Source organism: Leptosomus discolor, chromosome 1 (assembly GCF_034619465.1).
Source record: "Leptosomus discolor isolate bLepDis1 chromosome 1, bLepDis1.hap2, whole genome shotgun sequence".
Classification (NCBI taxonomy): domain Eukaryota; kingdom Metazoa; phylum Chordata; class Aves; order Leptosomiformes; family Leptosomidae; genus Leptosomus; species Leptosomus discolor.
Genome location: NC_141391.1, coordinates 118,349,881 through 118,375,437, shown reverse-complemented (window position 1 = coordinate 118,375,437; position 25,557 = coordinate 118,349,881). Strand labels below are relative to the sequence as shown.

The 25,557-nt window shown below is 37.0% G+C and overlaps 1 protein-coding gene across 3 annotated transcripts in view; it reads left to right on the top strand.

The window, feature by feature from the left end:
- The window catches only part of EPHA6 (EPH receptor A6), a 503,574-nt gene that overhangs the window by 268,583 nt on the left and 209,434 nt on the right, over nucleotides 1-25,557 (top strand). The window lies entirely within an intron of this gene.

The window sequence follows — 25,557 nt, the reverse complement described above, 5'->3', positions numbered from 1 at the left end:
TGCTACTGCAGATGAGAAGGTTATTTCAAAATTATCTCTTGCTGACATTTGTTCCAGAAATGTTTTTCACCTACTGTGCAGTGACATTGCAACTGTAGCTGAAGTGTTTAATGTAGAACAGGAACCGAACTGGCAAAACTACTGTTTTGAGTAGAAGACCTTTGATGACATGAAAGTATTTAGTGAAAGTGCTAATGTTCAGGAGGATCCTGTTATGTTAAGCTTGTAGGAAGGCCCTGGGTTCTTTCAGTGATCAGCCTAGCAAAAATCTGCTTACCTTTTTATCTGGGACATGTAGTTTTGTTGATAAGTATGTAATTACTTGTTTGCCTTTGGGCATACAAAAATTAACAGCTTGCTGTGATGATGATGATAATGACAATGGTGGTAATACTAATAATATTCATGAAAATGGATTAGAAAAAGCATGAAAACTACTCACTCACCGTTCATGTGATGATGGTTACAGAAGCACTAATTATATGATGCCTAATGATGTATGCCTTGCACTAAGAATTGCCTTAAGCTCTTACCCTATGTATCACGTTGTGAACCTGTATCTCTCTTTTCCTTTCTCATTAAAGGAAAAAAATTGTGATGCCAGAAACTACCCCTATGTATACTTATTCTTAGATGTTTTTTACGTGGTACTAAATACAGGTCACCAAGCATGCACAGGTGGAGGTCACCAGAGATATAGTTTGTTTTTAAACTGGCTAATAGCTGTGAGAACACAGCTTATGATGTGTATTTAAGTGGTGCGCTTTTAAAAAATAATATGTCTTTTTCTGGTTTCTGTTCCTGGTTTAAGGATATAGATTTTCACTGCAGTTTACTCAAAACAGGGAAAAGACCAATGTTTTGATAATTTGTGACACACTGACAGTAAACTCTAGAGTGCAGAGCGCTTGAATTCCCTATAGTAATTCTTACATTGCTAAAAATGCTGTTGGAAGGGCTTCAGAGACTTTAAGATTCTAGAATATCTGTCAGTTTATTTGGATATAAAAAGAAGCTTTGCAGGAGAAGCATTGTAATAAATGAAATGGAGGCATCTATAAAATGTAGTTATAAAGACAAAACCATTTTTGTAGGCCTACAAACTGTGTAGTTGTATAAAATCGTAAGCATGGTAACTGTATATTTAGAAGCAAAAGAGAGAAACATAATGTCATATGAACTATGGAAGAAAATTAATGGAGTTTTTGTTGATGGCAATTATTGAGAGGACAATAAACGTTTTTTGTGAGTCACTTTTAGTCATAAATAAGAAGTGATACAGAGAAAGCTAGACATCTAACCTCAGAAAAGGAAGCTGTAGAAGTAAAGCTTCAAAACATTGCAGAGATTTTATTAGTGTTTATGCAACATATTGAAGTTCTCAGATAAAAGGACTTTTTATTGTTAGTCAGCTATTAGTAAACAATTTATAGTTTTGCTTTTGCCATATTTACCAAAAATACTAAATTATTACCTTTATATTGCTTTTTTTTTTTGATCTATATCACCAAATAGTAAACTTCCTGTTACAATCTTTCCTTATAATCTTCATTATACCGAAAAGGACAATATTAATTGGATGGTGTTGCAGGTTTGTGCATGTGTTCACATAAAATGCAGATCCAAGATTATACACATGACAGGACAACAAATCAAAAATATCTTAATGTATACAAGAACTGCATTACCAGATGTCCAAACATATTGGTTTAAAATGATTGTTTGCTTTTGATGTGTGTCTAATATGAAAGATCTAGATTTATAATAAATTATACCTACACATTTATCTCGTGTTCATACTATGTGTTCTTTTCATACATACAGTTTTAATGTTTTTGGTATACGCATTGCATGAAATGCTAGACCTCTTTATAAATATATAAATTGTTTTCTTCAATTGTTATGTCTTTGTTAGGAATATAGAGCACTATCTTCAGCTGTTTTAAATCCAGACCATTCTGTTAGCTACAATAATTTACAGTAGCTGAGGAGCTAGCATTTTATTTTCTTTGAGCATATTGGATTTACTTCCCTCTAGTGGCCCTTTCTTTTTAATGATTTATGTGAAACTAACATTCTTCTTTAAACATGCAAAATTATTAGCTTGTTCTTCAGGGTTTTTTCTCTCTTTTTGGAGAAGATATTGCTGTTGGCATTTTGCTGAATAAAGTCATGCAATGAAGAGTACCGTGGGCATCCATAGAAACTGAAGAATTGTATTCTACTGCAGTTAGCGAGTAGAGGAGACTGAGAGCATCAAAGAGGGAGAATATTTGCTGACAGGGGAAGTGAACTAATTCAGAAGTGATTAAGGCTCATCTTTATGCACAGAGCTCTACCACAACTAATATTAGTCGTAACTGCCTCCTGATGCAATCACCAGCATCAACAAGATTAAGTACACTGCTCAGCTCTAACAATGACAAGAAGCAAACTAAAGGAAAGTAACACTTTGAAATGGCTTTGCAAACTGCATCCCACAAACCTCTCTGTGATTTGGTGACTAAAGCTTTACTAGACCTGATCAAATACTGAAAAAAATTGCTATAATTAATTTAAGTCATATAAAATGAACTTTTTTAGTTATTAATTTTGTACAAGTATTCATAAGTTTAATATACATGGGTTTGGTTTTTCTCCCTGGGCTTCATAACGAAACAAAGTTTCTGTGGTCACATTGTCTGTCAGGCACCGTAAAGAGCTGTGAACCCATTAGTCAACATGAGTTCTACAACAGAAAAAAAGATTTCACAGATATTATATTCTCTCAACAGAAGTGTGAAAAATGACCACTTAGAGTCACCAAGCTCTTGGTTGGGTCTGCAAGTTGAAAAGCAAGGTTCAGGTATGTAGGGTTTGCTTACTGGACTAGGGATGCCAGCTGACTGACCACTTAACCTGTCTGTTGACTGGACAGTAAAGAATATATATATAGTTCCTGTATGATAATGGCACATGCTGTGTCTTGTCCAGCAAGTGCGGCAAACAAGGGATAGAGATGTCTTAGGAAATTTAGGTGTTGCAGATAGAGAGATGAGGGAAGTGAGTTACACGCTCTTGTTGCGTAGCTTTGTTTCAAAATGTTTTGAGATATCAAAATAATCGCTACTTTAAATTCAGATGAACGGACAGATAAACACAGATTCCACTCAGAAAAGTATTTAAATAAAGTCCCTGTTCAAGGAAGAACATTAACACATATTAAGTGCTTTCCCAAATCACTGCTAAAATAATTTGTAAACAACTGAAAGGTAAAAACATGTTTTCAAAAAATGCCTCATCAAAAAATGTTTAACAATACTGTTGTTCAGAAAAGTGCCTGGATGCCTTTTCTTTATGGGAGTGAGAAAGTTTTATACAGCAGTAAATATACTGAATATGTAGTAATTGTACTCAATAGACTTTAAATCATTGTGTGAAGAAGCAGAGAATTATATGCTGAATTGTAATTTAGGTTTCTCTTCTGACTAATGGAAGGAAGAGACACCTCACTATATAACTTTCATAATATGCCTTAGAGTCTGCATTACCTAAAGAAAATTCAGAAGTACTTGAGGTTTTTCATGCATAATTGAAGTAGTAAATAATGGATAATTAAGTAAAACAGAACTTAAAACAGTAGTTTCTATTTCCAAATAATAGTCCACATACACATTCACTCAGTGATCATTCATATGTTCTGTTCCTTGAGAACAGAAAGGTTTTTAACTTTATACTATGCAGAGTCGGAGTAGAGTCATGAGACATATCCTGAATACGTGATTATATAGACAGATAGTGGCCTGCTCCGTTTCAGTCCACCATTTCAACTGCGGCACTGAGGGGTGGCACTCCGTAGCTTTAGTGCTTTACTGACTGAATAGTTTCCTCATTGCCCGGTCTGCATCTTCACCACATCATGTCCCTCCTGTGGGACTCCATGCTGGCAGCCCCCAGTTCACCTTTCACCTGCAAGTCCCACAGCAGTACCATCCCCTAAAATCACAGTCCAGCCGTGGGACACTTTGCAGGCATCGTTCCATTCATGAGCTCCTTCCACATGTCTTTCCTGCCTTGAGGGAAAGTTCACACTAGAGAAACATTCCTTCTGCCATTGCATCCCAGAAATCTCGTTTTCTTCCTCCTCAGTTCTGCAGTTTGTGAGTGACTCTGGTCTCTGAGACATCAAAGACCTGCAACCAGTGGACAAAATATAAGACATAAGAGACTCCACAGTTCTGGACACACACCCTAGAACTATATTAAAGACCTGTCTAGTTTTGCTGTGTCTGTCTAGTGTTGGCAGTCTGCGACTAGCTGAGGTTTTTAGGCAGACTCTGAAACTGCAAATCTGGCAGGATTCCTTTGTCTAATACATTTTATTTTATGCAAGCAATTGTCAGATATATCCTAGATGATAACATGTTTCCTAATCTGATGGTAAAACCTTGCCAGTGTCTGAAAGGGATTGCCTTTCATCTGATTCCTTTTTCCAAGCAAGTTACAGCCAATTCATTGTTCCTAGTACAGGTGGCTGCTCAGACCTATTTGTGGCCCAGTGTGGATGGTCTGTAGCAACAGTAACCTCTTATCACTCTCTTAGAGCTGTGGGAACTGAGAAACGGATGAATGGATGGATTTCAGTGTCTCTTCCAGGAATAAACATGACCATGTCACCGTGAATTAATGGCACAGAGCATTGTAATAACAATGCAGATGGTGTAAGTTGTAAAGAGCCTCATCTGACTGTAAGAAAAGCATCTCAGTGGCACAACCAGGACAGTTTATCAGGATTAATCCTTCTGGCTGATGGCAGTATAGTTTCAGCATGCTCATTGAGGTGGCAGGTGAGTTCCCTGTTCACTCATCCTAAGTTGCTTCCCATAGTAGCATCTGACTTTCACCCTAATCAAAAGTCAGGTTTTCTTTTTCATTCCCTTGAGTCTCAAATCTCTACAGGTGTGAATGTGCTTTCCAACTTTAAAGCTAAGAAAACTTCTCTTTTCATAATGACATGATGAAGCCCTTTGAACCGTCTTCCAAACTGTTTATGGTAATGGTTTATAAATCTAAAGGAACAGCTATTTCTAATCATTGGTTGTCGAAATGGAATAGCAGGTCACACAATGGCTGTTATGGAATGGTCACAAAACAACCTCCATTAGACATTACCAGAGCTTAAGCCACATGAAAGAAAGATCATGAAATTGTCGTAGATTACCATAAATGAGAAATTTTTGTGGCATTTGTTTACTTGACACCTACAGCTGTATTAATAGTTCTGCCAAACCCTGTACTGTCATGGGAGCAGTGCAAAACAGTGCTGCTGGTGCTATTTATGTGAAAAACTAGAAATCAGCTTCTTGGTTACTGGCTAGGAACAGTCTGTAAGTGTCCATACTGAATGTGATGTGAAGACAGTAAGAGGGTTTACTAACAAAACCAAAAAGTTTTGTTTGTGTACTCCCTATTTTAAGTCACTTCTGAACAATACATTTAAATGATACATTTTAAAAAAGGTATTCAGCATTATACAATGACTATTCAGGCCAGTCTGTTAAACTATATTAATGTTTATGCATATTTATGTCAGTATGTGTATAAATTATGCATTTTCAGTTGGAAAGAAAACCACAAGAGAAAAATGCTAAATGTCAGTTCTCAGACTTGTTCAAGTAACATTCTGTTGTACACTCTTCAGGCCTGCCAAAATTCAAAGTTTTGAGGCAAGGTCTGTGTAGTATAGTTATTACCCACAGATTTTCATCTGCTGATCACATCTGTGCATTTAGACTACTTTTTCCTGATGTTTCTTTATACATATGGCTGATTACTACTCAGTAATCATAGGTGAAAAAAAATTTTTAAAACAGTCTTGATGTATATCCCGAAGATTTTTTAAATACTTATAAATTTTCTTAACAACTATGTTCTTTTTCCACTGGCAGATATTGATGTTCAGCCATTTCTTTAATGCAGCAAAAGTCAACCTGATTCCATTTACTTTCTCGTTCACCAGTATTATCCATTAAGCTAGTCAGACTATGCATGGGTTTAAGATATGTTTCTCTAAGTTACACAGTATGAGGAGAACAAAATGAAATTCTAGTTCGAAGGAGGAGGGGTAAGTGGTTAATCATTACTGTAAAGTATTTTTCCCATAATATACTTACCAGTGTGGTCTTTCAGCTTTTATAATAGTTGCTTTCATTGCGTAGCACACTATTATTTATAACCATGGGCAATTTGTCTGTAACATGCATTTTCAGCAAGTTTCTGACTTAAGCTGCAGTCACTAAAATACCACGTCCAAATGCTGTAACAATTGTATATTTAATAATAGTAGTTTATTTCTATTTGTCAAAGGGACATTTGTGGAGAAAAATGTAAAATAATCATTACAAATAAATTGGTTGGCATACAGCGCTGGGATATTTATTTGTTCCTATTGTAGTCAGTAGCTGTGAAGGACATTCAGCACATGATTAAGCCCTCTAAGAATGAGATGTTTATTCATCGACTTCAGTGATTTTAAACAAGAATTCCAAAGAAGTTTACTGGTGCTACCTGCACACCACTCAGCTAAGAACTGCATTGGGGTAATCAAGCTGTCTTGGTTTGAAAAAGACAGGTGTCTGTGGAGGAAGGCAGGAGCCTCCCTTGAAATGGAGAGTGCAACCCCCTTCCCTCCAAACTATTATAATTTTGAAATTAACGGGCCTTCAGGCAAAGATATGGGGAATAGGAATAACAGTTCTTTACTAATATATATATATATATATATAACACAAGGCAGGGAAAAAACAAACAACCCACTGGTTTACACTGACAGAGTCAGGAATACAACCTGACACCCTGTTAGGGTGGCAGTAGCAGTCCGATAAGATGCTGGCTGCAAGTCCTCCTGAAGTGATGGGTGTAGTTCTGTGGAAGCAGCAATCAGGTAAAAGAGTCTGGTCTTCCTCCGAAGGTCCAGTGGTCGGCAGGTAGCTCTCGTCCTCTGGAACTCAGGTGGGGGGAAAAGCTCCTCTGGGAATCCAGTGGAAGAAAGGCGGCTAGGGTGTTCAAAATCTCCGTTTTTATTTGGCATGGACTGCTTGGCTCCTTCACCCCCCTCCCCGGGCGGAGCATCTCACAATGGGATGGCGAGTCGTGAGGCAGTTCCTTGATGGGCCATTAACAGGAGATAGCCCAGGAGCGAGTTACCGATGGGTCAGGCGATAAGGCATTGTTGTGCCCAGTAACAGGAGATAGTCCAGAGGGGGGAGGCAGGGAGCACCGCCCCACCTGGTCTCAACAGCTCCTGAAGATGGTAATAGAATATATTTTTTCTTTTGGCACATTTTACACTGTAACCCAGGACACAAGCACATTTCAATTAGCTGGAACCTCTCACAATGAATGATATATAGTTCAAAGAATCATTCTAATCAGGATAGGGTACAGGATATTTCAGATATAAACTGGTGACTCAAGTAATTAGAAACCTCTACCACAAATATTAATTGACCAACTTGGGAAATTCTTCAGTGTTACATTAGGAATCTTCTGTTTTCAAAGTTTACCTAAACATTCCTGCAAGTTATTTCATTTTTAAAAAAAAACCACAACAACTCTGGTGTTCCCAGTATATGACAGGTTAAATGAAGACTTCTGTTGCATTCTTGGCAAGAGGAATAATTTTGGTCAAGGGTAGTAAAGGAAGACATTAATCACAGCTAGTCAGTCTGAAACAAATTGTGTTTGTAGATGTCATGACTTTCACACAAACCTTTAGGGAGCATGTTCAAAATGAAGGACATGGTAAATTACAAGCCAATTCTGCTGATGTTTGCTATGGAGTCTTTAAAGCAATTATGTTGGTAGCAGGTTGCTCCGATTCATTTGCTTCTTAAAATGTAGTTTCTTCATTACACTCAACAACCTTCTCCTTCCACTTCTGAGAGTCTTCCATATGCATTTTCCTTAGGCTCACAGTTTGGAAATAGTTTTCATTTATATACAATAATGGCATTAAGTTGTGCAGATTGGAATAAGGTTGAGAGTGGACTCAAAATTACATCATTTTCTAAGCTTCAGAAGTCTATTTATTTTACAGTTCTGTTAGCTTCAAGATAATATTTTTAATAACATGCTTTTACCTTTTTCTGCCTGGACTAACAATGAGAGACATCTGTTTACTATCTTCATATCTGTGTTACATATTTAAATGTTTTCCCACTGTTGTAAAATTGATACTGAGTCTCCAATGAACAAATAATAAAGATTGCCTCTCTGAAAAGATTATACTAGCCAGGATGTGCATACTTAATATTTAGTTTAGAATTTCATGTTGCCTTGAACAACCTGACGTCAGTGAGCCTTCGTATTCTAGTCTGAATGCTAGTCTGACAGAGATGAGGCAGGAGGTGACAGCCAGTGTCAAGACTGGCTAGTGTATTGGTTTGGCCAGGAGCAAAAGAAGGAAAAACAAGACACTCTTAAGTCTGCTAAAGCTTTTTCCCATTTAGTATGCGATCTCTGGTTTCTATTGAGAAGTGATTTTTGCATATTAAAAATGCAAATATATTCAGACATTCAAGACATGGCTAGAGATTCCAAAGTGGACTTTTTCAATAAAACCATTTGAAATCAGTTTCATACTTTTTGACCCTCTGGACTGAGCACAACTAGTTCTGTGGAGTACTAACTATTCAGAGTATTTCTCGGTTGTTTTCACTTCCTAAAGTCACATGGAAGTTGGGAAACTGCATCAGATAAAAGTGCTTGATTTTACTGTCTACATGTAGAGTCATCATAGCCAAAAGGAGAAGGAAGGTGATACGCAGAACCATTCCCAAGGAAAACATGAGCAAAACAAAACAGCATGTAAATAAAATAATTTATAATATAAAAAATAAGTTTAAAAATATTAAATTAAATACATTTTAAAGAAAACATGTATTCAGCAGACTGATTTGATCACTATATATCTTCCTTGGAATAACAATGTCATCTTGTACTCTAAACTAATTAGTATTTGAAAACTGAAATTTTAAAGCAAATATTTACAAGAAATCTCTAATTGCAGAATTAGATATAATGTCCCAAAGCTGTTTCACTGGAAGTCAGTTACAGATGTCCCAGTGGGTAAAAAGGGAAGCCTGACTCTACTAATGTTTCCTGAACACTCCTGTTGTCTCCTCTGCTCTTGCTTAGCTCTTTTGCCTTCATTCACAGTACTCGGATAACTAGTCACAACTTTTCTGCTGAAGTTAGTGGCAAACCATATAAATTGTTCCAGTGTTAATTAAATCTCATTCTTCATTGAATTAATCTACATTTGTAAGAATTTTCTTTGTGCTTATTCTGTCTGAATATACAGTAATATTTTTAAACTTGTCTTTTCCATATCGATTTAAATAATACAAACCACAGCTTCTAAAACATGTGCTTGATCTATAATTGTATTGAAGTGTTTAGAGATTAATGTGCATTATCTAAGTGACTCATAAATTCTAACTTGTTATGCATTGCAAACAGCTGATGTACGATCCCATAAGTTACTGACAAGTTGTTCAGCCAGTTTCCAATACTGTATTTTACAGTTTAGAAATAAATGAGCATTTTATTATATAAACTCTGTCTGGAAAACAAATTGTCTGATTCCAGTGACTGGTTCATATATATATATAATATTAAAACTCTAAGCTCCATTTTTCAAAATTAGATTATTCTTCTAAAATTATCTAAGAATTCTTTTTATCCTATAATTGAAGATCAAAGAGGACTAAAAAAAAATTTTACAGGCTAGGGTAATGGAGTAATGGGATTAAGGAAATTCAGTCTATAGTTCAAGGATGATGGGCTATAGTCTATCAACAATAGAGAAGATATGAGTCTACCTTCTTCCCTCAACTCATACATTTTTCTGTCAAGCTAGAAATGTCATTTACTGATTAGACATGAGGTGAATTTTTGTTGTCTCATTGCCATATATTCATAGATACGATTTATTCTGATAAAGGGAAAATACTTTAACTGATATTTAACTGTCACTGTCCTGCATGACGTTCTTGTCTCTAAACTGGAGGGACATGGATTTGATGGATGGACCACTTGGTGGATCAGGAATTGGAGGGACGGTCATACTCAAAGTGTTGCGATCAACAGCTCGATGTCTGAGTGGAGACCAGTGACGAGTGGCATTCATCAAGGGGGTGACCTTGACAATCAAGGTATTGGGACCGGTGCTGTTTAACATCTTTGTCGGCGACATGGACAGTGGGATTGAGTGCACCCTCAGCAAGTTTGCCGATAACACCAAGGTGTGTGTTACGGTCAACACCCTGGAGGGAAAGGAGGCCATCCAGAGGGACCTTGACAGGCTGGAGAGGTGGGCCTGTGCAAACTTGATGAAGTTCAACAAGACCAAGTGCAAGGTCCTGCACCTGGGCCATGGCAATCCCAAGCACAGATAGAGGCTGGGCAATGAGTGGATCGAGAGCAGCCCTGCAGAGAAGGGCTTGGGGGTGCTGGTGGATGAAAAACTGAATAGGAGCCAGCAAGGTGCGCTTGCAGCCCAGAAAGCCAATAGCACCCTGGGCTGCATCAAAAGCAATGTGGCCAGCACATCGAGGGAGGGGGTTATCCCCCTCTACGCTGCACTGGTGGGACCCAGCCTGGAGTGCTGTGTCCAGCTCTGGGGCCCCCAGCACAAGAAAGACATGAACCTGCTCGAGCAGGTCCAGAGGAGGGCCATGAAGATGATGAGGGGGCTGGAGCACCTCTGCTATGAGGAGAGGCTGAGATAGCTGGGATTGTTCAGCCTGGAGAAGAGAAGGCTTCTATTGGCCTTCCAGTATTTAAAGAGGGCCTACAAGGAAGGTGGGGAGGGACTTTTTACAGAGGAGTTGGGTGATAGGATTAGGGGTAACAGTTTCAAACTGAAAGAGGGGAGAATTAGGCTAGATGTAAAGAAGAAGTTCTTCACTGTGAGGGTGGTGAGGAACTGGCACAGGTTGCCCAGAGAAGCTGTGGCTGCCCCTTGCAACACTTGGAAGTGTCCAAGGCCAGGCTGTATGGGGCTTTGAGCAGCCTGGTCTGGTGGAAGGTGTCCCTGCCCATGGCAGGGGGGTTGGAACTGGATGATCTTTAAGGTCCCTTCCAACCCAAACCGTTCTGTGATTCTATGATACTTAACATCCCTCTATGCCAATTCACAGAAAGTATTGATTTCAGGTTACAAATAATGCAACTCAGACAAGAATATGAAATCTTTGGAGAGAGGAAATAGAGAAAATCACATTTTTCTAATGTGGTGTTAAATACTATTTATTTTTTTAAATGCTTGCTTGTATTTGGAAGTGAATTTTGAATGGTCAAAGCAGCAAGTTGACAACATGGAAGATTAAAGTCTGTACCTTTTCAGAGAACATGTGTGACTGCAGAGCTGTATTAACTTAGTTCCTTGGTGTATATTACTTTGGTGCTGGGAGATTATCTTTAGGAGAAAAGCATAGTTTCATCTGCATTTATCTCCCTGACCTTTTCCTGAATCAATTAAGTTCGGTGGTGCCGGTTTCAATGGTAACTTTTGTTACATGCAACATAATGTAATAGCGAAAAAGTGATTAATCTCTGACGAACGAAGGGCTGTTTCCAAGATCTTTGAAGCTAAATTTCACTGTGAATAGTTTCTCGTGTTGCAACCCATAGAAGCTGATGTAAAAGGAAGTAAGTTGTGTCCCAAAACCTCCACGCTTGGCCCGTACGGCTTCTGTATCCCGTAGAGCCACTTGCACCAAACACACTGGTAAGGCATTAACATATATTGTAATGTTTTTACATCACATTCCAAAGTATGTATCAGTGCAGTTCTGTGCATATTCAGGGACATAGTGCAGGGTATTTTTATCTGTTTTCCAAGTTATCTAACATCGCATTTGCTTCATTACCTTCCCTGTTAAGATTTTTGCTTTTCTGTTATAACCATTAATCTGTGATACGACTGGTTCATAAAGATGGCCTGACATTTCTAGGTAATCACTCAAGATGTTAGCTGCAATACTGGGTGTTGAACAATTCCAAAAGGCATTAAAAATCAGTTCAGATCTTGTTTTTCCGTATTGATATATACAGTAGCATTCTGGATAAACTTTCTAGACAACCTTTACATTCTCATTAACATAATAAATCTAAGCTCTTTTAAGCACCAATGTGAATAAAATATTCTTAATTCTTCCATTTTTCCATTTTAAGATGCTGGCTATATTGTCAGACCTTAAAAGTGTGACTTTTTCATGCAGTTTTAGGAAGAATAAGACTAACATCTTCAAAAATAATTTGAGTGGGTGGAATACGTGTCAGTTTCTGATCAAATCACTATTATTCAGTCTCTTCAGTTGATCAAGGATTAAAATTAATTAAAATCTCAATATAGAATTTCTTCTGTAATTAAATATAATTTAAAGGATAAAAAATGCATATTTACTATGTACTTTTATTTCTATATGCATCTATGTCATAAAAACCTCTCAATATGTACAAATATTGTGAAAATAATGATATGCCACTGATTCATTAGTCTAATACTAAATACATGTTAATATGTAAATGACTTTGCTATAAGAAAAAAATCATTTTACTTTGTTGAAATATTTTAATATTTTTGTAATATTTTCATATTTACCAGATTGATACATGAGCAACATTTCTATGTAACCCTAAAACTACATTTTCATTGAAACTATCCAACACTTTCAAAATAATTAATAGATAAGATGCATTCCATTCCTTACTGTCTATTTACTTTATATTTAAACTGTCTTCCCACCTTTCTGTTTAAGTTTTTGCAGTGACAGGTAAACATTTTGACTATTTGGTATATGTACAATCTTATTTCCTCAGTGGAGTATTGTGAAATAAGTAGTGATACAACAAATATTTAAAAGCTGTAGAAAATAAAGAACTTAACCACAGGAGTTTGGGTACCTCTTACACAGTTAGCGATACCTGCTGTGGGTGCTCAACAAAGTGAGAGAGTATGCGGAGATTCAGGAAAGCGTGTGTCTGTTTTCTACAGGACTGACAGACTTTGCAGGGAACTCAGGTCTCATTAGGCATCTCAGCCTAAGGAAAGCACTGGGAGCTGCAGTTCACTGAGCACCTTTGAAAATACTGCCCCAACACCGAGATGCTGGAAACCGGCTTGTTTTACAAAGTGCTGTTAGTTCTTTCTTAATCAATAAAATTTGTTGAAAGTGTAACATTTATTTCAGAAGGATATGGGGTCACATATTAGCTCGTACACTGATAGAAGTGTGGAGTAACTAAAAGTAAATGATTTAAGCACAGTGTGCTATACAAGTACTTCTAATCTCTTTTATATAAGGTGAAAGAGCCAAAACTGCAAGCTTTACACTCTTACCTTATTACTAAGCGGCCAGAGTTTGACCAGATTTTTCTGTTTCCTAAAGCATTAAAAAATCAGCTTATAGATTTTGCATTTTTGCTTTTTCGTTGCTTTTCTACTTAGAAATCCCTGCTTATCTATTGAGTTTGTTTAGATATCCTTACAATAATTAAAGATAAAAAGATTTAATAAAAGTACATGTTATTGCAGTATGCTATTTGCACTTTAAAGCATGAAAAGATTCCGTTCTTCTGAGTTAAAGTGATACGAGATAGTCCTTCTAAGAATTGCAGTATTTGCAACAGGAAACAAGAATAGCTCAGATTTGTTGGCAGTAATACAAATACGCCAGATTTTAATAAAAGAGATTGTTTTACTTTTGGTGATTTTCACAGCCATTTTTATGCAAAATAATGTATTAATTTATTTGAGAAATTATTTTTATGTAGCTATAAAATATCAAATATTAAATTTGTGCACCCAAGTTGCTACCAAAATCTTCATTTAAAAAAATAAATTTCCAAATTAAATCACTGGAAAGCTTTTCAAGAAACCTTAATTCAGAATCATGTTTTATGTTTTACTAGGCAGTCCAATGCCCTACACATTTTTGGTCGTCTCCATGATAACAGGACAGTGTTAATCCACATCATCCTCATCTGTCAGTGTGTGCATTGCCCCTTTATCCCTTGTTTAGCCCAGTTTTTCAAAGCTTAGCCATCATGTGACGTATACTCTATCGTAGGTTTTCTACTGCATTCATAAGCTGTAGTATTTGGTTGCTTTTAAGCACATTGGAAACATTAAGTCGGATCCTTGAAGGCAAGTAGGTAGAATTACTCACATTTACAAGGTAAGGAATAAGTCTGTGCGTGTAAAATCATGTAGGGCATAACCATCTGTCAAGTGAGCATGGCTCCCTTGGGGTGCAGATATCCTACTCTTCGGACTTGGGAGAATTTAGAGCTTTCTGTAGGTTTCACTGACAGTTAAACCTGCTCATTATTTGTACACAAAAAACAAGGAGAAGAATGTTCACAACTAGCCCAGTAATGGAGTTGATTTATTTTGAAAATTCATCATCTCTTTTTACCAGGAAAAACATTTATGATCAATCCTGTAGTTGGTACTGCTTTTCTTCATGTTTTCTTGAAGTATATTTCCTGTATATGTGTTGGTTACAAAGAAAAATTGGATTACAAAGTGCAGCATGCTGCTTTTGGCTACTTTTCTGAATGATAAATTGGGAAGGTAAGCAACTCGGAGTAGAAGAGTAGGGGTTGATAATCCTGTAAATTCAAGGAGCTACAGTGACTCTAGTGACAGAGACAATTGCCTTCCAATCATCTTTGGCTGTTTCACAGCTAAAATGTGGGAAAAGCTTCAGTGTTTTGGTAACACTAATGATCTCAAAACAAAAAATATTGATTCACCAAAAGATTATTAAAGATATTAAAATTTGTAAAAGTCTCTTTCTGGAAGGAAAACTATGATTGAGGAAAGGCTGGTTAGAAAACAAACTTTCCTGCAAAATAACCAAATTAAGTATTTTTTGACATTTTAAAATTACTTCCTAGTTTCCATAGAGTAAAATGGTAGGTTGTTTCTTATTCTGTGATATAGAGTAGTATGGAATAATATCTGGACTTCTGTTTCTCTCCTTCACTCTCTAGTTTTCTGACACAGGTAGGTGGGTGGGTTTATGCCAGAGTTATACATTGACAGGTGTTGATAGCTCTATGCAGTCTGTTTCTTAAAAAAATATATATTTATTTTAGTAAATATGTTAGCAAATATGGATAGTATAAAAATATGTACCTATCTATTTAACTTTTTAAAGGGATATAAAAGAATTCTATGTCAAATTAACTGCTAATTGTGAGATCTTGGGCCAAATAATTGAGGTTATTCACCTTCAAAGAACTCTGGAAGTATAAATGTTGTATGTTCTTTCATTTACTAATTTCTCTCAAGCTTTTGCTATTGATTTTTAACAGTGAAATAATACATAATATCAATTGCCTTAAAAAAGGAAATATACACTAGCAACAAACAGTCCAAGGGCTGCCATTTGGATATTAGTGCATGTTTCTTTCAGTTGATGCACTCACCTTTACTTGCTTTGCAGTATTTCCTGGGAACATAACATCGATAGTCCACTTCTGTCCACCCAGTAGTGGCTTACTGCTGCAATAAAAAGTTATTCTGAGTATTTAAGTGGGAAAAGAACTGTCTGAAACATTAAATTCTTTCTGTCAGGCAGCTGGGAGCACACTCAGTTATAAAACAGGTTTTCATTGATCTGAGTGGTTGAATTCTTAACTGTAGTTTATTTTCCCTTTGATTTTGAAATCCATAAGTGCCAGTCATAGCTTTAAGAACGAAAATCGTTGGCATGAGAGTTTAAATTAAAAATGATAAATTGATACTGCTGGTGACCACTACCTCAGCCAAACACAAATGCTATGACTGCAGCTCTAAACATCGCTGAACGCTTCATTTTAAATTAAGTGTGACGAACTAGGCAGGAAGTTAATTGCTGGCTTGGAATGAAAACAATGATGCTGATTGGAAAAGGCATCATAAAATAATTCTTTTACTTTGCAGCAATCCCATCCAACATATCAAAAAATAAAGGAACACTAATAGAAATTGGTCTGATTGAAAAAGTGAACATTTGCTATGGGTGTGTATATCTGTGGCAATGCCTGTGTATCTGTGAAGGTGACTTTCCTTTGAGAATGCATTTGCCAGTTTTAAAATGTAAGAGCAAATTGAAAGATGCATGAGACATTCTTTTACCTAGGTAGCAGGTTGACGGGGGTTAGGTGCATATATCTCTATCACTGCTGACTAGATATTAGAGTTGCCGTTAACTTTTTTAGTGGCAGCAAGTGCCAGGATGAACAATTACTCTTTAAGAGAGTGTGACCTTAAAGACCAGGTGGAACTGTAAGTCTTGTCTCTCCTTAAGTAATCTATCATTTATTTTACTTTATGTCTGCTATGCACAGATATAAAAGCGGACACAACAATATTCAGGAATTCACTAGACAACAGTTTCCCCTTTCTAAACTTTCAGATTTAATGCTAATTTCAGTGTCAGTGGGACTGTTTCACAATTCATCAGTTATTTGCTCTTTCTAGCCACACATTAGGTGCTCATCAGTAATATGAAAAGGCCCTTGGTAGTATATAAATTGGCAAAATACTTATCTGTTTGCCACAAGTGAAAACAAGTATTTTAAAAGAAACTACGAAAGCTGAAGTCAATGCAAATGAATCTTTACCTCATAAACCACACATAAGTATTTGAAGTTGAGCATTTAAGCTTCTCAAGCTTCTACATTACAGCCCATTGAACACAATTTGATGGGTTACTATAGAGCATGCAGTGCAAGGACGAAAGTATAAATAAGAGCACTAAACTGAGCTCTTTGTTTTCCTTGTGATTACCAAGCTTGATTTGTCAGTCACCTTCACATTCATTACCTTCTTTTGCCTCTAATTTGCAGTGAACTGACTCGGCCCTACCGTCCATGTCAGTAGATGAGGCTGCACACATTTTACTCACTGAGGTTCCCTTGACCCAGTCTCCAATGTTACGTTCAACAGTTCAGTTTCCTTCCCTGTTTGCCACATCTCTTCTGTCTTCTAAACCAATCATTCTCCTCTTATCCTGTCTTTTTCTATCATCCTTCTTGTCTTTCTTCTGTAGCTCCCTACTGCCTCTTTTCACTGTTCCCCAAACATCCTCAGGCAAATCGTTTCTTTCACATGGCTCACTCGGGCCATGTTGTAATATTCCTTCTTCCAGAGCTCCCAGCAGCCTTGCCCATTCCTAACTTACTGTTTTGCCTAATCTTACGTGCGTACACATCCTATTTCGTGCCTCCTGAGCCCACAGCTCTGCCTTTTGCCTTTTAGCTTTGTATCCAAAGCACACTTTTAGTAGCTTCCTTGGCACTCCCCTTTCTACCCTTGCACTTTCCTTCTGGTTCGTGCTTGATTTCTTTTCCCACTGCAAAGTTGATGGCGTGCTTTTTGTGTGTTGTTCTGCCTAGGAGTGACTGGTAATACGTACATTCATACATACATGCATCATCGACTGCTTGTCAGTCTTCATGGGAAGACTGTCACACATTGCTACTTATTCCTAGAGGGCATAGCCTTAAAGTTGAAAATTTCTTTAGCCCGTCAGTGACATGAATGCACAGGATAATTTCAGTATCCCCTGCAGTTTTAAGTCTTGTACCAGTTTGCTAATCATGAAGTGAGATAGTTGCTGTATACTCTCAGTCTGTTACTGTGCAAGCTCTGTTTATTCTGGAGAGAACTGTACAGTTTTATTCAAGATTTGTTACTGTGCTACATTGTTCTGCTTATGTAGTTAATGGTCTTTCAATACTGCCATCTTACACATTTTCAAAACTTTAAGATTCAGCCATAAACTTTTGTTCAAGTTACCATTTTTGTTGCAGAGCCTCAGTCCCAAGATTTAAATTTTAGTAAACTGTTAAAATATTTATATTAGTCTGGTGTCATGACCAGAGAGAAGGTCTTAGCAGTTTGGAAACCTTTTCTTGCACAACTAAAACTGGCCTTGCAAGCAGAACAAATGTTCCAAGACATGAAATGGCAAAGACAGAACAACGGGTGCACGAGTACTAAGTGCTTAAAACAAGTTGAGTACTGAAAGAAAAAACATCAAAGCCTTGTGTATGGCTTGCATAGAAAGCTCTAGCTTCTGACTGGATTTTGGAAGGACAGCTTTTTGCTCTGCCTGTATGCTGAGGTCTTCTAATACCTGCCTACATATTGTAGGTACTAGCTGAGCCCTAATGCTAGGGCGAGAACGAGGGACCTTCAAACCTTGAAAGGCAGAGTTTGCAGTCTTCATGCAGTTCACTGAAGCTCAGGTAGCTGTGCAAATCTCACTAAAGAAACATGCAAACATAAGTGCATGTTTGCAGTCTTGTTCATCTGGCAACTATTGAAGATTTTCAGTGTTGAAACTGAAGACAGACCAGTTGCTTTGTCACTAATAACAGAAAAGATTTGATGCTTCCAACAGCCTTTCTATTTAAAAGAAACCTAGATGAATGGTTAGTATGATCTGAAATTCAATAGTCCACCATTTGCAGTATTTAAAATCACTATTTTGAAATAATTTTTCTTGGAATTACTAAACTACACTTACATGAAATTTACTATTTTTTTTTTCCAGACAAATCTGCTATAATTATAGTCAAAATACACTTAACTAGTTATGTCTTTTGGGAAAAGTGGACATTCGGTGGTAGTATCTATTGGCTAAGGGCAGGTTCCTGCCTGGAGTTTTACAGTGACTGTGAAAGGGATAAGATCGATGTCTTAAGATCAAAGTGGGTCATTAAAGCCCACTTCTTACATTTTTCTAAAATCTCTGTAACATAGATGTGGCAATTTTTTCAACATATCAAATCCAATGTAGTTCAACGTTCACAGATATTACCTGAAAAAGAGTCTAGTCCAGTTAGTGCTTGTTGGATGAGTAGAAGATAATGCATTCAACATTGGAAAAGGTTCTGCAAGCTCACTTAGGTAAGCTGGCTAAGCCTTTCAGTCCCTTGGCAATATAGAGGATAGGATGCCCCTGGTTTGATCTGCAGAGTTACTGATGCAGTACATTAACATAAGCAGAAATTTGTCTGTGTAAAACCTCCTATCATGCACTTATCTCGGTTGACAATTAATTTATTTTAATCCTGCAAATGTTGGAGAATGTGAAAAGGGCAGTTTGTAGTCAGTGTATTTTGCAGTTCAAAGGTAAGTGTTCAGTTGTCTAAATGAATTGATTTCAGGAATTTGATTGCGGCTCATATTGCTCCTCTTGATATGCCTGAGTAGCTCCATATAAACAATTCTTTTTTGGGAGAAACATGTTTAGGAATAGATTCTCTTTACATACTCTGAAGCTATCATAGATTCTGCTGTGGCTTTTTCAGTGAAGGTCTGAGTGTAACAATTGACAGGCATGCTTTTTAGCACAGAGACTTAAGTACTCCACTTTCATTTAGAAGTGAGGCATAAGCTAGGTGTTGTGTCTTTTTAAAGGCTCAACACTGTTGTCAAGTCACAATAAATTCTTTTTTTTTGATGGTGACTGAACTTTCATCTCAGTTATAAAAAACATGATGCTGCTTAATAAAGTTGACTCCGCTTAATAAAGTTGACTCCACTTAATTTATCTCTGGAAATGTTAATTATACTTGTACTGTACCCTCAAAAGTACAGGCCTTTAATTTGAACTTTGTTAATTTAATAAGTTCTGGTTTTCTTTTGTAATAATTTTGTTAAATTACTTTTTCTCATACCCAGTGATATCCTTGACTGCATATAGGAAAGCAATAAATAAAGACCTTAATCTATAATGTTTTTATGCATACCTAATTTCAGCCGTTCGCCACTTCTAGGTAGATGGTATCCTTATGTTTTTGTAAAAATACCTTTTTTTTTTTCTTTAATACAAAATTATTTGTAGTGTGAGTAGCAGGACTGGTATAACCTTATTTCCTTCAAATTTGTGCTTGGAGCCGTTTCCTGTATTTTCTACCAATTTGGCTGGAACATTAGCAAGAATTGCTGCTACCAGTTAACAGTTACACAGTTATTGTTGAGTCTGTCTTTATGCAGTTGTTGATTCCCATGAAAGTTGTAGAAATATATCTTTTGGACTTCTCTAGATTTGTCTGCAATTCGCTGGTTGGCTCCAAAGTTGCTCATGAAGCACTAGCAAAAAGAGGGCAAATGATGGGCAGGCAGCGTGTTCCCATAAACTGCTTTTGCAGAAGAGAAATTTTGTTTCATTTTAAAAGGCATTATTTCATCTTAGTTAGAATTTTTTTTTTTTTGCTTTGCTGAAGACACAGACAATGACAAAGACCAGAATAAATTCATTACAGTTTTTCACTCATCAGGCCTGCATTTTCTATGCATAAACACACATATGGACATATATAAAAATATATATGCATGCATATATGCATATATATGTAGAGAGAGAGAGAAAGAAAAAAGTTAAAAATAAGTTTGACACATTTCAACTTGTTCTGCCTGCCATTACAGGCCATGCTTGGCCAGTGCTAGCGTTTTTCTCTGAGCTGTGGCTTGGTGCCACTTCTTTCTGCACCTTGGCTATTTTAAAAGGCCAATGTAGGAAACAGAGACATTTCTGCCATTTGGAGAATGAGCTCTTTGCTTTATTACATTGCATCTCAACATGGCAAGCTCAGAATAGCAGTATCATAAAATAAGCAATAACCCCTGTTCTCCCTAAGCCATCCCACAGAGCTATAGTAAGACAGTAATAGCAGGAGTCTGAGCCTAAAACTGAATCAAGGGGCCAAGCTCCAGCTTCTATTGCAGCTTGGAGTTGGTGTGCCTGGGCATCTTCCCCGGGGGTGGCTGCTGGTGCTCACTGCCAGCTGATGGCAGTGTCTTTTCTCTGCATCCTCAAAAGCAAGGGTGATGCCAGCTCTCGCTTCTTCCTAGGACAGAACAGCTTTTGGCATACATTTTTGTCTAATGTTTGATGGGTACAGAGTAATCATGAAAGCTTTTACAAATCGAGTTTTGCTTTTCAATCCCTGTTAAATCAGCATCGCAGTAAACCTACTGGATGTCAAGCCTTACAGCCGTGTAGGTGACAGATCTGTCAAGTCATGTCAGACCTCAGGGAAACTGGGAAGGGAGAGACCCTCCCTCGCACAGCCACTGTACCTGGTGAGGGTTGTGCATTGATCCGGAAGCCAAGATATCCACATGCCCTCTGACTTTTATCAGTCAAAGTAACTATTATTTTACTCTGAAAAATTGGACAAGGTCATTTCTGGAACTTCTGGCATCTTCAGTATAACTTTCATTCTGCCAAAATTAAGTTTAGTCTGATACTCGTCCATTACTTAATGTGTGAACTTGGTTTGGACAAACTTAAGTAAATTAGGAATTGGTTTAAATTCAGTTGAAATAAGTCATTTGTAATCTGGAAAAAAAAAAAAGAGCTTCTGCATTATATTTGCTATCCTTTCAGAAAACTCTGTTTAAATGTAATTTTTGTTAAACTAGGTACATTTTTCTCTCAGCAAGGGTCTCAGTTTCTGCTCTCATGCACAGAAACTTTCTTATGCTTGTTACCAGTTGAAAAACAAGACGAAATCTCACAACTACATAGGTTCTGAAAATATTAAGTCCCCAGGGCAGAGCCAATGCTTGAGCGTATACTAATGCAAATAGGGAAATCTTATCTTTTTGCTGTACTGCAGATAAAAGAGAACTTCACGAAGCAGAGCTGGTAAGGCAGTCCCTTACCCCACCACCAAATCCATGCCTTTATTAAGTTCTGAAGCTTTCTGCATATGCAAGTTATATGTGAACATGCAAATTAAATTATTAGAGCCAGCTGCAGGCTTGGAAATTATCAGAGCCCATTTTCTGTGCTCTTGGATTACACAGGAGTCGCTTGTTGGGTGCCTTGGAGCTCTGGAAACACTGCTGTGGGAATGGATGCAGCCAGAGAAAACAGTGAATGACATCTTTATATTTCTAAACACAGAGCAGAAATAGAAATACCCCAAATGGCAAAGAGCTAAAGACATTTTGTTTTTTACATATGCTACAGAGTAGAGATTGTGACAGTTCTGATAGTCTTGGCACTTTCATGTTGATTTTGAGACCTGTAGGGTTCAGGTAAGTTGTGAGTAAGCACTCCAATTTGTGGCTCAATAGCAAAACCCTCAGTAATCACAATGCAGCACATCAGTTGTTATTTTATTATTTTTATTACTAACTACTACTGCTACTACTCTTTATTTTTTTAAGTATCACCACCTCTCCTTTGATGCTTATGAACAGTCAAGTGCTTGAGTGTCAAAGGAAAAAGAGAGGAATTCTTAGTTGGGATATATCTTTTCCCACCAGGCTGCAAGATACTAACCTTATTGTTGATGGGATTCTTCAATTCAGGTCGGGAATCCAGTTTCCATTTCAAATCAATGTTTTCAAAGAATATTTCTATTGCAGTTGCTAAATCCTAGTTTGGGAATGTGTTGTCCAGGCAGTTAGTTTTTTGGCTGAGCTAGTTACTTGTATCAGCCTGTATTCTTTAGCAGTATTACAGGCTAGGTCAGTTCAAAAAGAGATCTTTGCCTGCCTGTAAGATACACTTTTGGTTGCTAGAACAGATTGTTACAGGTTTCCATCTTCATATGTTCTGCATTAATGCTCACTAGCATTCATTCAATTTTTATTTAAAATTTTAATTGCCTCACAAATGAAAGGACAAAAAAGCAATTTGGGATAAGAAGAATAATCCTGTAAAAATTACTACCTTTATAATTCTTTAAAAATTCTTTATTATGTTTGCACAACATGCTAAATATCTCCTAAATGTAAAAGACATATTTCTTGCTGCAAGATTCTTATGAGAAGCAGTATTTCCTATTGGTTTTGCTGTCCTAGTTGCTGTATACTCTATATAACACAGCAGTTTACTAGTTTCTGCTGTGCAAACTGAAGATGTATTCATTTCTGAAAATCTGCTATATTTTTTTACAAGTCACTTTACTTGCAGTAGTTCTCTTCTGAAGCCCTGGTTATGACTTTCATATATCATATTAACTTCACTCGTTAACTGGCAGTTATTTGTTGGGAGGTGGTTGTGTACACCTTCTAAGCATACCTTCAAAGCTCTGAAATGAAGTGAGGTACTGCAAGAGCTCTGTGATCTGCTGGTGCTGCTTGTGACAGTGCCCATGCAAGGAGACAAAGGTTTGGTCTCTCTTCTCCTCCCCCAAAACTAGCGAAATCCTCTTCAGCAGTTACCCTCTCACCAATATCTCAGTGCTTTCTGGTTTGCAAGGGTGGTGAGAAGTGCTTCCTTCTGGACACAGAGCAGCAGCTTGCAAAGTCTCCTGTAGACAGTGTCCCTGTACCTTTGCCACTGTGTTTGGAAGTGAAGCAATCAATATTTGGGTGTCATTTTTTTTCAGTGAACACTTTCTAGGCCATCAAATCAGCTGTTCAGGCTACCCCAAATGCAATAGTATTGTCTTAAATGCTTCCGTCTGTGCCTTGAGCAAGCACACAAATATTGTGTGCTAGTGCTGCATAAAAGTCCCAACGACAGGCTGCCATATAACTGCTCTCTACTGGGACATCAGCAGTGTATTTGCATGATGCTAGGGTGTTAGGAATGGTCGCACTGTAATTTAGCCACAGTCCTTTAGACTTTGTGTTCACGTCTGCAGTGAGACATGTCAAGGATTTATTTGCTTCCAAATTTAAATAATTCTAGAGATATTTGAAACTATTTCAGACATTTGAAACTGTTTTTGTCCTAAGAAATGGCTTTTCTGTTTTCAGTAAAATATGTTAGGGCCTGAAGTCCAATTATACAATTTCTGATGAGTTGAATGTTTCTTTAATTGGAGTACATACAAAATAATGTGCAGGTGACACACCTTTATTGTAAACGTGAAGTAGTCAGCTGTCTGGCTAATAAAGCACTACGCCTGTGCAGGCTTCATCACTTTCACTGGAGTGTGTTTAATTAAGGTCCTGTGTGCCTAAAGGCAAAAGAATTGAAGTTTGAGGGGTGGAATGGAGTGACTGGAGACATGTACTTCTGTTGGCATTTGCAACATAACTAGTCAGAAATGCACTCTGAAATATGATTGATTCAGACAAATGTGCTAGTGAGGAAATTTTAGGTACAAGTGTTCTCACTCCTATGTGCTAGTTCTGTTTTTCCACAAAGAAATGAAGGGTACAATTGATTTTCTTTAAGCTTTGTATGCTTACATATTCTTTCCTAAAGTTTAAAAATAGGGCTATAACAAATCCATGTGCCAAAATGCATTCACACTTTGGAACAAGCAAGGAGTTGTGGGCTGAGAAAGGCAGCAAACTGTTAAACAGTTGAAACTACATAAGGTTTTAGAAGTGGTTAATTCTATGAAATAGGATATAGAAATACAAACTATTCAAGCTTTTACTAAAAAAAAAAAATCCATTTTGAGAGGGTATACGAGTTCAGATTATATCTCACAGCCCAAGTAAATATGGAAAGCCTTCAAAATTTCTGCCTGTGTAGACTACAGCATTTTGATGTTTTTTCATGATTTCCCAGATCATCACCTCTTAAGTGTCCTGAGCAAACCTGTGTGACTGATTGATTTTTCATCTCACTGGCCATAATGCGTATTGAAATAATGATACTAATGAGTATTAAAAAAAAAAAATCTAAACCATAGGTTTAATTTAAGCATGCAGGTAGGAATCAAAGCTTTATTCTTTCTTCAAATAGAATCAGTTTTTGAACTTTCTAAATTCACCACCCTTCATGCTAATTGTTTATCTTCCTTGCCCGGCAAAACCACTTAGACAAGATAATTAGATGTTAGACATGATGGAGGGTCCATTTAAAATTGCAGGGTTTGTAAATGACGGGTCTGAGAAGCTCTGTATACTATAGCCAGTGATTTCTGTCAAATGCCAATAACAGGGACTCCGTTTTCTGTCTGATAAATAAATTGCTGAACATATTTGATGTTAAAAAAACTAATGTGACATTAGCCATAGCTATACCCTGTCACGATTTTGGTTTTTGTTTACAGAGATTTTACATCATTCCCTAATAAAGGGTTCTCATTTTTGGCAATAATGAAACCTTTTAGTGTCAGTCATTAACTAAGCAAAAGATACAAGATGATTGATTTATACTAGGGTTTGTTTTGGTTTGTTGGTTTGGTTTTTTTCTTCTTTTTAATGTATGGATTGATACTCAAAGAGTAACTTTGGACATTTTTTTAGAAATATAGGGGGAAAAAAAAGATAACTGACAGCATACAACGAGACTGTATGATTCCAGTCACTGCGGAAGTCAGGGAGGTTTTTACCTTCTGCTTCCCTTGAAGATGGATCCCAGTATTTATTCTTTTAAAATTTCCTGTGGCATTAGGTCCTACCTATGCTGACAAATGAAGAAACGTACCTTTCCTTCCGGAAATTTCTCCTAATAAATGTGCTATGTACATACAATTAACAAAGGCAAATTTCTTGTCACAGTAAATATGCTGGACAGAGATAATTTTATTTATAAAGTAATCATTCCTCTTTTAAAAGTTCCAAAATTCATGATTTCAAGG